General features: G+C 41.3%; 1 protein-coding gene across 6 annotated transcripts in view; it reads left to right on the forward strand.

The window, feature by feature from the left end:
- Cacnb2 (calcium voltage-gated channel auxiliary subunit beta 2) overlaps nucleotides 1–12,161 on the forward strand; it is a 279,522-nt gene that overhangs the window by 66,241 nt on the left and 201,120 nt on the right. The gene's annotated exons all lie outside the window — the stretch shown is intronic.

Below are 12,161 nucleotides of genomic sequence, written 5' to 3' on the forward strand. Positions count from 1 at the left end.
AATGCCATTTTGTCTTAAAACAGGGAATATATTTTTTGCTCTAAAAAAGTGGATCCATTTAAATCTTTGACAATAATAAAGTTTCATTTGATAAGTACTACATTTCAGTGGACCTGGAGAATAATAATACCAATTTAAATAAAAATGCAGGTTGAGCATTAAGTACAAAATAAGATGCTTTGGACCAGAAGTGTTTTACCCTTTAATGCTGATTTTTTTGGTTTGGTTCTACAATATTTGCATATATCTAATGAAGTGTCTTGGAGATAGGGCTCAAATCTAAACAATAAAGTTAATATTTAGCCTGGATGCAATTATATTATTTATTTGAAATAGTTTTCATACACAGTCAAATTTGTGAACGTTGAATCATGAGCTGTAGAGTCAGGGAGGTTTTGGATTTTGAAGCATTTCAGATTTTGAATTTTTCAAATGAGGCATTCAACCTGTGATATTCCCTTGCAGTTTTGTCCTCTCCTAAACTCTCATCTATTTCTTGCTTTCTTCTTTTTATTTAAAGAATTTTTGTTAGACTATATGAGTTATCCAAGGTAAAGTTTCACTGTGAAATTTCCATCCACCTATAAGTGTACCCCATTAAAGTAACTCTCTACTATCTTAAAAAAAAACCAATTCCAACACATTTCTTTGTTCTGATTTCATTTATGCATAAAAATTATGTGGAGCATATTCACTCCTTCCCCTTCCCTCCCAACAAATCCTGCTTTAATTCTCCCTCTAATCTTTATTCTAAACCTTGTTTTTAATTAATACCACTATTGAGTGTATTGAATGGCTCTAAGAATGGGAACAAACATAAGAAATGCAGAAAGAAACACGTTTGTGTTTCAGTCCTATTTGGCTTACATACTATTCAGCATTCCCTTTGGGGGTCTTTTCCTTCTTTCTTCATCTCTTCCCAACTTCTTCCTTCAAAAGAAATGTCTGGTTTCTTTTCTGTCTCCAAACTCAGCATGCTAATAGGAAGCAGGTTTACTCATGTACATAGGCAGTTAATTCTGAGAAGCGTGTTTTGTATGAAATGAAAGGAATTCCATTCTAGTTGATAAAACACTGCTTGACTACTTACAGACCTTCATTTTCTAGCTGCCCTCTGTTTTCCAAAGAATTTTCCCCCTCTAACCCATGAAGGACTGGAGCAGATGTTTATTTCATTGTCGTGAGACTCAGATAGCTAGAAAAATTTGGATCATGTTCCAAAGTTTGTCCTTGGTGGAGGGCGGACATGAACCGAGTCTCCTGCATGGGACAGTAGGAGGTGTGCTTGTTTCTTGGAGTTCATTCTGATAAACTCCCTTCCAAGGCAACAACTCTATGACAGCCATCCATGGTGAGGAAAGCCAAATTGAAGTCCAGCCAAGTTGCTGGATGATTGGAACAGAAATAGCTTCAATAGCCTGAGCCCTCCAGTTCTACCACATCTCATCTACATCTTGACACAAACATTTGTCTGCACCCCAGTCTATGAGCGAGTGTGGCCAATTACCAGATGAGCTTAGAATGGACTCCAAAGATGGCCGCATGCCTCGTCCTTCTCCAAGGTCTTTGTTCTTGTCCAATGTCAGCCAACTCTGTTTGCTCAAGGCCAAGGTTGCGTGATTACTTAGTGTAGACATTTGCTTTTCTTCATTATATATGGCCTGTTGTTTCTCTAGCTTCTGGCTCTGTATAATAAGCTTGAAAGCTTATGATCTATCCTATTCGTTCATGTCCTGTGCGTTGGAAGGAGTCAATAAGACCTTTTCCCTGGCAGAAGAGAATAGAAGGTAAAGAGTAGATATGTGCCAATGATGTCAAAATCATATCACCAGCTTCCAATACATTAAATCCCAATGCAACCTTCCAGGTTGCTTCAGAAGCATTATGAAGGCTTTTGCAGTAAATGTCATAGGCTTCTGTTTCACAGAACTTGGACGAGATTCTTAGAAATATGCTTGGTAGAGAATCATTCCAGGAATGGCTGCTAATGGGCTCTCATTTCAATCATGTTCAAATATTTTCAGTATTTTCTCTGGGGGTAGCAGGTTGGTAATGAAGACAGAGAATTATAATTTGTATTCATTGGCCCTGCCTCATTCAGTAGTTGAACTCACAGAGTTTTGTTAACTTTGGAAGAGGTTGGAAGAGAAGCTAGGCATCAGTGGTTCACTCCTACAATCCTAGCTACTCAGGAAGCTGATATCGGAGGACCTTGGCTTGAAACCAGACAGGAACAACTGATTCCAAATTAACCATAGGGAAAATGCCCAGACCCTGAGTTTAAACACACACACACACACACACACACACATACACTCACACTTGCATTGAGTGTATCTTTGCCTCTTATAAAGCTACACTTCTGTTTCTATGTCTTCTCCTGTCTGGACTTTCTTCCCCAGGTCACATAGCTAAAAAGTGTCTTTCAGATGTTCCCTCAATGTCAGAAAACATTGTAGGTGTAGGACACAGCAGCTGCCCTTTAACTCCCAAGTTTGATGGTAGTACAGAAGTTGATACTATCATTATTTCCTTCACATGGTATTACTGTCCAGCCTGCATAGCCACACAAAAGGAGGAGAGAAGGTTACAAGTCCAAATCAAGGAGAAGGGGCCACTTAGTGACACTTTGGTCATTCATGGCTCTAAGGGTGGCGTTAGCTGCTCACATGAGCAAGGGTAATGACTTTACATTTCCTGAAATTTAAGAATTGTATGTCTGTCAATAGCGACTCATAGGGGGCTGGGGATATGGCCTAGTGGCAAGAGTGCTTGCCTCATATACATGAAGCCCTGGGTTCGATTCCCCTGCACCACATTACAGAAAATGGCCAGACGTAGCGCTGTGGCTCAAGTGGCAGAGTCTAGCCTTGAGCAAAGAGAAGCCAGGGACAGTGCTCAGGCCCTGAGTCCAAGCCCTAGGACTGGCCAAAAAAAAAAAAAAAATAGCAACTCATAGAGATGGAACTATGTTTTGGTAGGTGAGTCAGAATTCATTCAAACTTCAGGAGAAAAGAGAGAGGTTTGAAACATAGCCCCCCCCCCCAAGTGGTAAACAGGGCAGGTATAAAACCAAAGCCATGTGTACAAATCATGGCACAGCTTTAGAAAGGATTTATGAACCAATGGGGATGGGAAATCCAGAGATAGTATGTTAGTGTTCTTTTGAAGTTAGGCCTCAACTCCATCATCATAAAACTTGCATCATCTGCCAGGCACCTGTGGCTCATGCATGTAATCCCAACTACTCAGGAAGCTGAGATCTGAGGATCACAATTCAAAGCCAGCCCAGACAGGAAAATTCATGAGACTCAGGACCAGCAAAAAGCAAATAAATAAAAATAAACTGTTCACCTAAAGAGAGGAAGCTGATGGCATCTTCAGTGTATCATCCACAAGGAGAAAACAGTAGGAGGCAACATTTTCACATTGTTTCAAAGAGTCTTGTTTTATAGATGAGTGAAAACCCCACAGACAGACAGCTGGAATAGCTGATGTCTCATTTTGAAAAATAGCACTTTGTATGTGCTAGTACTGGGCCTTGAACTCTGGTCCTAGGTGCTGTCCCTGAGCTTTTGTGCTCAAGGCTAGTTTTTTACCACTTGAGCTCTACCACAGATCCACATCCGACTCTTTGGTGGTTAATTGGAGATAAGAGTCTCAAGGACTTTGCAGCCCAGGCTGGCTTCAAATCAAGATCCTCAGGTTCCAGCCTCCAGAGTAGCTAGAATTACAGGTATACATCTGACATCTGCCTCAAGTGGGTTTCTTTATTTTTTTCTTTTTACAGTTTTTTCTAAAATTGTTATTATAAAGATGATGTACAAAGGGAGCACAGTTACATAAGTCAGGTGAGGAGCACATTTCTTTTTTGGACAATGGCTCACCTCTTCCCTTGTTCAACTGGATTTCTAATACAGTCATGTGAGGGACATGTTATTGATATGAAAATTTAGTATTTATTTCTTTGAGTAATATTGTTATATTACCTGAAGAAAATGAGGACAAGATGTTGCTAGTCTGAAGACTAAACCCCTCATTCTAACTACACAATCTTATTTATTTATTCTTAGAAAACAAGGCTGACTGTTTCCATATTCAGGAGTAGAGGCAAAAGTTGAAAACATTAGTTGTATTTCTGCTTGGGAAAATAGCAAAGATCTAAAATTAGTCTTATTAGACCACAGATATGTAGCCAGCCAAATTTAATGTGGGATTTTAAAGTTCAAGGGGTTAAATAGTTCAAAGTAGTATGGTAAGAGAGAAAAGCAAATAAAAATGCACTTTTTTCTTTCACTTTTACTTAGTAAGCTACCAAAATTATTTAAAGAATGTATTTACATTTTTATGTTGCTACTTAGAAGTCAATGGCAATGTGGAAAAGGTACTGAGTATTAAAACGTGTTCAAAATGATTGTTTTTATTTTTAAAAAACACTCCTAGGTATTGTACTTATTACATAAATATTTTAGGGTAGAGATTCTTAATGCTTAGCTTCAGATTTTCTACATGCTTATGTTCATTTGCAGTCATGTGTAGTCAGGACCAGGAGCAAAGTTTTGATCTTAGAATATTTCTAATTATGTTATTTCTCATTGAGGTAGTCCATTAGATCCAAACTAAGATTTAGCATAGTAAATTTAGACATAGTCTCAATCTTGCCATTCTCAGAAACTGAATTATGGCATGTCACCCTTTATGTATTGAAAATAGAAATCCTCTTGGAAAATAAATGTATAGCGAGAACCTGTGGTTTATTCCTTCATAAGCCAGCCTCATGAATCCAGAAAACAGAAACGATGTTTAAGTGAGTCATTGAAGACCAGTGCTTTGTCACTGCTTGTATTCTATGCCCAGTGCTTAATTTTGTATCACACCTAGGCGAGGAAGTCACTGGCATCTTCTGATATATCATGCAAAAATGCTAACCCACTGTGAAACAGGGGAGCAGGCAAGGACACAGAACCCTAGCTCCTTCACTCCTCAACAAACAGCAACATCCAAAATGGAATTCCTCCAACAAAAGCAACAGGACTTTCAAAAATATTTCAAGTCAAGTGTGTGTGTGTGTGTGTGTGTGTGTGTGTGTGTGTGTGTGTGTATTTCCTTGCCATTACAAAAATGAAAACAAGGAGAATGAGCTCCCTCTTGTGGAGAAAATGTTTTCTGTCATACCCTGTGCTACCTTTATTTTATTTTCATGTTGTTGTTTTTTTCAGTGAAAACAAAACTAAACTAAAAACAAAAACACAGCCAAGCTCCTGACATCAATCAATAGTTCTGTGCAAATACATACCCATATTTTTTCAAAGAGGTGCACGATGTGAGGATTTCGCCATGTACTGATGTGTAATGCCATTCATGCTCAAGACCTTGCCTCTTACTGGTCATCTATATGCTCTTAGAGCATTAATGCAGCACTTTCCAACATTAAGCTCTAGTTTGTTAAAATGAGACATCTTGGATATAAGATTAATCACCAATATACCTACATCAAAAATGCTAGAGATCTGCTGGGTACCAGTGGCTCATGCTTGTAATCCTAGCTACTCAGAAGGCTGAGATCTAAGGATCATGGTTCAAAGCCAGCCCAGGCAGGAAAGTCTGTGAGACTCTTATCTCCAATTAACCAGCAGAAAACCAGGAGTGGAGCTGGGGCTAGCCTTGAGTGAAAAGCTCCATGACCCCACCCAGGCCCTAAGTTCAAGCCCCATGACTGACAAAAAGAAAGTATAAATTATCTTTTCAGCTTAATTGAAACAGATTGTGGCAAGAAGACTCAGAATGGGGACAGGTTGGTACTGATGAGTGAGGAGAGCTATTAACCTTATTAGTCCTTGCATCCGATGAGAGAATTCAAGCAAAGGCCAAAACATCCTGAAAGTGATCAGAAGGTTTATGAGGAAAGAAAAGTGGCAAAGAAAATTGTCCATGGCATTTCAGTTTTTCTTCAGCCATCTTTAGGGTATTGAGTGGAGAGTTAGGGGAAGGGGAAAAATTGCTGCATGGTTTAAAAGTCTCAGTGACGGATGTGGCCTAATCTGTATCTCAGTTCTCTGGGGTTTCAGAGAAGTTACTGGTTCCCAGGAGACAGCTTTCTCCTGCCTTGGGGTGCAGCCTGATCAGGAGAGGTCATCACAATCCTTGGGGTGATCTGTGACGCAGGGCTCTGCTGTCCTTCCTGAACCCCAGGGAGATGGCAAAGTGACGCTGGAAAGAATGGCTCAGAGCACATTCTACCACACAATGGAAGCCAAGAAGGCAGACTTTTCTCCTGCCTTTTGGCAGTTGGTGGCAGCATCAACAGTTTGCCTGTTACAAAGGAACCGTCCGTCTAAAGTGTGTTAGCCTCTCTGGTGAGAGCAATATCGGCCTTTGAGATTCAAGTACTTTCTAAGACTGCTCAATGCGAGGCATGGCAATCCCTAGGTTCAGCCTCTAGGGCCAGTCCAGACGTTGAATGACAACATTTGCACAGATCCCTTGTGATCTCATCCTCATTTTAAGTTTCCTTTGCCTTTCTCTGTTGCTTATGTCTTAACTACTACCGATCATGGGGCATATTATGTTTTTATGGCTTCTGCACAAGAGTGTTATACATTGAGGGATCTAAATGAACCGTAACCTCTTTTAAGAAAGGAAGGAAAGGGAGGGAGGAAGAAAAAGTGAAGGGAGGAATGAGGAAGGGAGGGAAAAAGGAAGGACAAAGGGGAAATGGGAGGAAAGGGAAGGAAGGGGAAGAAGAAAAGGGAAGGAGGAAGGAATGGAAAGGGAGAGAAGGGAAGGGGAAGGAGATGAAGGGAAGAGAAAGGAAAGGAAAATAAAATGGGAAAGGAAAAACAGGAAAGAATGGAGAAAAGAAGAACTGGATAAGAAGGAACGCGTGGCAGTGTACTTGACGTGTAAGTTGAGTCGGGAAGGGCGGTGAGCTCCCGCACTGGCATGTGGGGATGTCACTCAGTCTCAGCTTCTCTGTGTTCTCAGTGCACAGACAGAAAAACTCTTCTAAGAGTGATCCACATGCAAACTCCTGCCCCATTCTGGTGTGTTGCTGTGAAACAGGGCTCTTTGTGTCCTGTGTACCTTCTGCACACACTTGAATCCCCTCTCGAGACAGGTTATGGTCTCTCCTAGAAACAAAGGTATTCATCTCTCTCTCTTCTCCACTGCATCCTAATTTATGGGCACAGTCAATGTCCCTTCATGACAACTTGATGACACAGCACCCGGTGGATTGACAGCCCTTTCAAACAGCTCTCGGTCCCTTATGGATAGGTCAGAGGCACAGAAGGGTAAAGGCAGACTGTCTAAATGAAAGTCATCCTTCTGTTCTTCTCTTTCTAAGAGTTGGGATGTGCCCTTTTCTTAGGACTCTTAATTTACAAGGTGAAGAGTTCTATAGTCCCTTAGTCCAGACCTTTTGGTAAGCAACAGGAAACAGTTTCTTTTGTGAAATGGTGATCATGCCTGTGTAAATACATATTTGGGATTGACCAAACCCCTTATAAATATTGCTTTAGTTTGGAAGTTACCTTAAATTTGCCTCATTCTACTTTCCTTCTTCAAGCATATAAAAATGACCTGCAGAGATCTTGATGCAAAGCATTTGAGCCTTCTTTTGAAGAGAATGATGAGACCTTTTTTTCTGTGTGTGTGTGTGTGTGTGTGTGTGTGTGTGTTATTGTTCTTTTGGTGTGGGTAGTGGAGGAAATGTAAAAAAAAAAAGCAGGAAGAATTTGCCTTAGAGAAAGAAGTTAGAGTGGTATTCTTATTTAATACCACACGCTACCATTTGCACCAACACTAGAGCACCTCCGTTCCTATGTGAGTACATGTTTAAGTCATATGACCAACCCAATCAGAAAATTACTAGGATTACCTCTATTGTCTTCTAGAAGGGAGGACTTACTGAGAGAGAGGATGAATCCAGGTCTGAGCAACAACCAGGCTCCATCCTCCTCAGCCTTCACCATGTACCACTCAGCCTCTTGATAAGTACAAGGAAAGAACAAACCAAACTGAGCCAGGTGCCAGTGGCTTATGCTCCTTGAAGTCACCATTTTGGTGGTCCAACTCAACCCTTAACTCCCAGTACTACTATTTTTTTGTTGTTTTACATCTCTGTTAAGGATATCATTCCTTTTGTAAAACTTAACGAAAAGCAAGCTTGATAGTTAAGATAAGCAAGAAAACAGATGTTTTCACTGGGGGCAGGGGGGGAGGTCCCAAGTCTCCAGTGCTTATAAGCTTTAAAAATAATAAACCAAAAAATTACAAGCAAAGGTCACTAAACACACAAAAGTAGCAACATGGCCAATAAATGAAGAGAACTGAGTGCTCCATGTTCAAGTGCTAACTGTAGTGCAAGGAGGGGAAGTTTGATAAATCCTAATGTGAGAATCAGTGCTCACAAAGCCTACAACTATGTGTGGGCCACACTCTCACCAACTTGGGGCCACCAGCACATGTGAAGAACGCGTCTCTGTTTTCCCAAGACCTCTAAGCTATTTAAAAGACAGTGGGAGGGCTGGGGAGATAGCCTAGTGGCAAGAGTGCCTGCCTCGGATACACGAGGCCCTAGGTTCGATTCCCCAGCACCACATATACAGAAAAACGGCCAGAAGCGGCGCTGTGGCTCAAGTGGCGGAGTGCTAGCCTTGAGCGGGAAGAAGCCAGGGACAGTGCTCAGGCCCTGAGTCCAAGGCCCAGGACTGGCCAAAAAAAAAAAAAAAAGACAGTGGGAAACATGGGCTTGTGCTTCTCACAGACTGTCCTGCCTAGGCTGGTTTTGAACCATGATCCTCAGATCTCAGCCTCCTGAGTAGCTAGAATTACAGATGTGAGCTGCTGCTGCCCAGCCCAAGTTACTGTTAATCAAATGCCTGAGATCATCAACTTCAAAAGACAAAGGGGCTGTTTGAGTTCATAGCTATGGTAGTTTCAGTTGGTGATTATCAGACCCCATAGTTTGGTGCATCATGATAAACTAAGGGTATGGGGGAGCTCACCTGGTGGCCAGGAAATAAAAGAGAGAAAGAAGGAGGAAGAGGCTGAGGTCCCATTATGTTCCTTGAAGCCCACTTCTTATGGTCGTTGGGCACCCCAGTAGGCTCAGTTAAAGGTTCATGGCTTCCCAGAGATACTCCACTAGGGACCAGACTTTTGGCACAAGGCCCTTTGAGGGCCATTCTGGATGCAAGCTATTGAAGTGCACTGGGCCACTCCAGTGTGCCTGAGTGGAATTCTGGGAGGGAATGATGGTCCAGAGCAGCAGGAAGCAGCCCAGCAGGTGTCATGGGACCCTAAGAAGTCCTAGAGGCTGGTGTGAAGGCTCATGGAGCCCTACTTGCCCTACCTCCCCCCCCCCCAATTCTTTCTGAAGTATAGAGCTGAGGCTAGTTTGGAGCTATCATCTTGCCCCTTGGAGAATTCCAGATGGAAGGGCTGACTGGGGGTAGATTGTCTCTAGCATGGGAAATATGAAGCCCATTTTCTTTTTGTTGGTCCTGGGGCTTGAACTCTGTGCTTGGTCAATGTCCATAAGCTTTTTTTTTTTTTTCTCATGGGCTTGAACTCAGGGCCTGACACTGGCTCTGAGCTCTTTTTCCTCAAAGCTAGCACTCTACCATTATCACTTTGAGCCACAGCTCTACTTCGAGTTTTCAAAAGGTTAATTGGAGGTATGGATCTCCAGGTTGGCTTTGAACCTTGATCCTCAGATCTCAGCCTCCTGAGTAGCTAGGATTACAGGTGTGAGCAACCAGCACCTGGCTGACTCTAGCTTTTGTGGCTGGCACTCTACCACTTGAGCCACAGGGCAAGTGGCTTTTTGTGGTTAATTGGAATAAGCCTCTATGCATTGTGTTGCCCAGGCTGGCTTGGGACCTCAGTTTTCAGTTCTCAGCCTCCTGAGTAGCTAGGACTACAGGCATGAGGCATTAGTATCGTGCTACGAAGGCCATTTTCTAATGTATCCCTCCGCGTTGCATTTGACCGTCTATGGCTCCCTGGCACAGCATTCCGACTGGCACAGCAAATGCTTGGATCTGAACCATGATTCAGATTTGTTTAGGTTTTCCGACTCCTGGCATCATTTCACAAAGCCTTTCCAATTCAAGTTGGGTCTTTAGTTCACCCAACCAAAGTGTTTGTTGAGGACTCCTATTCTAAGATTGCCTCACCATAGAAAGTCAGGAGTGTTTACATCCACCTTGCTTCAATTTTCCAATTCTAGTTTTCTTATCACAAACCCACATAATTCTTTTCATTTTTCTCATTATTTGATGGATGTTGTTTCCAACTCCTTTCTGACTAGTATTTTTTACCTAACATGAAACAGAAACAACAGGGAAAGTTTAATCCACCCCAAAGGAGCTTGCACTACAATTTCTCAAAGGGTCATTTTAATCTTTTAAACTTCTAAGTTGCTTTAAATAGTATCTCAAAAATGGATTGGCTGCCAAAAAACATGAGATTGTAATGATTCAAAAATTTCTTCATGAAAATATAACTTAATATTTATCAGAATAGCTACATTCAGACAATCCGCTTCAATCTTGATAGTTCTTTAAAAAGAATGGAAAAATACTAGAGCAGGATGCCAGCTGTCTCAACCCCATCTCTGCCATTGACAGACATGAACACAACAACCAGCCCATTCAACTATTTTTGGCCTCCTGTTTCCCAGAACATGAAAGAGGCCTCGTTAGATCATATCTACAGTACGCAATTGTAAAATTGTTAATTTGCTTTTTAATCTCATTCTTTTTTTTTTTTTTTTTTTTTTTTTTGGTCATGGGGCTTGAACTCTGGGCTAGGGGGTTGTCCCTCAGCTCTTCAGCTCAAGGCTAGTGCTCTACAACTTGAGCCACAGCACCACTTCCAAGTTGCTTTTTAATTACAAAGGCAAGTGAACTCTGAGGAAGCATCTTGGAATTTGATGGCAGCTATAATCCAAATGCTTTTACCAAGATTTGAGTCTTATTAAAAACAACAGCAGGAAACAAAAACCTCTTAAAATGGTGGTCTTATTCTTTAGCAAAGTTTGCCCCCTAGTGGCTTTCCAGGACTAAAATGGTACTTGGCTTTATACCACTGAACAAAGGAAGGTTTCCAGGTGTGAGTGTTAAATAGGGTTCTATTTTTAAAATTGAATCTACACTAAAGGGAAGAAAATGTTTTAAATTCCAGTCACTCTTGTTTCGAGTTCTGTGTTTCGTTTCTAGATTGCCATCCTTGCCAAAGTCTCATGAAATGGTTTTGTTTGTCTAGACAGTACTGGAACTCAAGACTAAGCTTGCTTTCCTGGCTGACACTCAATCACTGGAGCCACCTTTGTGGCTCTCTTATTTGGGAAATGGAGTCTTGAGGATTTGTTTCAGTTCTGGATGGCTTTGAACAGTGACCTTCTGGCTATTGGCATCCTTTGTAGCTAGTGTTACAGGCATGAGCCTCTGGCACCTAACTGTGCTTGTCTTTATCTTTAAGAAGGACTTTGAGGATCTGAGTGTTGGAATCATGTGCCAGAACCATATATACAATCATTTACTAATTCATCTAGTCTTTCACGGATAACTACTGCTGTACCTCTGTGATGCATGACTTTTGAGGAAAAAAACAAACTTAGTCTTAATGCTGAGAGGTTAAAGGCTTTCATATTTCATAGCATTTTTTAACCAAATACCAAGTGACTAGAATGATAGGAATAGTCCAGGCTTTGAACTAGCATAATAAAAAATGGAGCACTTTATTGACATTAGATGATGTGTAAAAACAGATTCTACTTGACATTTTGTATGGTTCCACTTGGCCTCTCTTTTGGACAACATTAGTCTATCATCCAAATAACATGTTGCAAAAGATTCATGGTGACTCAGATAAACTTTGCATGTGTGTGCGTTACTTAATCTTGGAAGCCTTACTTGGGCTGTGCCTCAGGCTTCAGACGATACTATATGTGATCAACTATTTTAAAAAAGAAAAGTCCTGGCTGACTGGAGACTTTGCTAATTTTCTTATGGTATGATAATGAGGACCTGAAGGATATGAGCAAGTGATTCTCTATTAACCTTTATCCAGGAAGCAAGGTCAAGTGCCTTCTTGACATGTCTTGACTTTCTCAAAGATAACTCAGACTTGCCCCATCTAAACCTGAGCTCCTG

Source organism: Perognathus longimembris, chromosome 18 (assembly GCF_023159225.1).
Source record: "Perognathus longimembris pacificus isolate PPM17 chromosome 18, ASM2315922v1, whole genome shotgun sequence".
In the NCBI taxonomy this organism is placed as follows: domain Eukaryota; kingdom Metazoa; phylum Chordata; class Mammalia; order Rodentia; family Heteromyidae; genus Perognathus; species Perognathus longimembris.